We start from the raw sequence: 1,499 nt of genomic DNA on the forward strand, positions 1-1,499 counted from the left end.
CAGTGGACTATGGAATGGTCGTGTATGAATTAGGGATTCTAGGTTAGGCTAGAGTGCAATTTTCGACAGACAGTTTCATTTTTTATTGGTAAATACTTCAATATTTTTTGAACTTTATTTAAAACAAGATGGTGAATGCTGTGTGAAATTCAACACATTCATTCAACGGAAAAAGGGTGAACGGGTCCAAGCCTGCAATAAACTAAATAAATAGTTGATAAATCCATGGGTAACTGCACCTGCAGTAGAATCTGAAAGTTGCCTCTTCCTCAGCAATCTGTGAAGTAAATAACTTATTACCTTTGTTGGTCAAACAAATTTGTTGTAATTATGTTTGAGGCAATAGGAGTTAAGCGTATAAAAACAATAAAGGCAGTAATAAATGCAAAAAGTACTAAGCCTGAGCATTAGTGCTGCTGGGCAAATTATGAATGTTGGCGATCTGCCGTGCTCAATGCATGAATGATCTCCCCATGCCGTGTGGGGAACGAAGGTATTTTGTAGAAGGATGGTAGGTGCTGCTTAATAAATATTTTTGCTCCTAAAGAAGAGCAAAGCAGAAGAAAATAATGAAGCCCGTGCAGGGGCTCGAACCCTGGACCGTTAGGTTAAAAGCCTAACGCTCTACCAACTGAGCTACACGGGCTTGTTACTTTGTCCACACAGTTCTAAAAATACAAAATTTAATAGTTAACTTGTGGCTGCGTGGCTAAAAAAACAATGCAAATTTCCGACAGTTTAAGATTTGTTATTTTGAGCTATGAATTGGATATTCAAAAACAATACTTCAAAAGCATAACTTTTTACATCTCAGATTACAAAATGAAATTTTGCACATAATTTTTTTCAAAAGCTGAATCATTAATATTTTTGCAAGTAAAGTTTTTTTGTAGATGAGTTTTTTTGTGATACATCATTATCACCAATTACGAGAAATTACTTAGTCCTCAAAAAAAAAAAATTCTCTAACTGTGATATACAGACAAGTCGTTTGTGGGGTGATTCATCGACTTGGTAGTTCCCCCTTGATCTTCTTCTCTAAGGTGGAGAGGAGCTCCGAGACCCTCTTTAAATTGTGCCCTTCACTTCCTGTTTTCCTGGAGGTGTCTTCTCCATCATTCTTCACCTTGGTCCTGAAGTATACCACAAAGTCCATAATCATCGTCACCTCAACTTCATCATATAGGAGATCTTAAATGCACTGTATTTTGGCTTTTTGCTCACTCAGGATGACGAGTTAAGGTTATGTTTATGATAGTTTATTTATGCACAAAGCCTGACTAAACCAGAATATGAAAAAGTAATCCATGAACCTGCCAATATTCATGACTAAATCAACATTAATTATCAGTCTACATTTTGGTACCCGACAATGCATATTTTTAGTTTGCTCATGTCCTATAGTAATTAACTCATGTTAAGCTGTGACATATTCACATCAATTATTAGATCATTACAAGTTCCATAAATGGGAATAATTGGGCAATTATCAACTGATT

General features: G+C 35.8%; 1 non-coding gene across 1 annotated transcript; it reads right to left on the bottom strand.

Moving 5' to 3' along the window:
- Window positions 1-573: 573 nt before the first annotated feature.
- On the bottom strand, window positions 574-646 carry TRNAK-UUU (transfer RNA lysine (anticodon UUU)). Its single transcript has one exon. It is a non-coding gene; the product is annotated as a tRNA-Lys (tRNA).
- Window positions 647-1,499: the final 853 nt, after the last annotated feature.

The sequence above is a fragment of the Lepeophtheirus salmonis genome, chromosome 14 (assembly GCF_016086655.4).
Source record: "Lepeophtheirus salmonis chromosome 14, UVic_Lsal_1.4, whole genome shotgun sequence".
Classification (NCBI taxonomy): domain Eukaryota; kingdom Metazoa; phylum Arthropoda; class Copepoda; order Siphonostomatoida; family Caligidae; genus Lepeophtheirus; species Lepeophtheirus salmonis.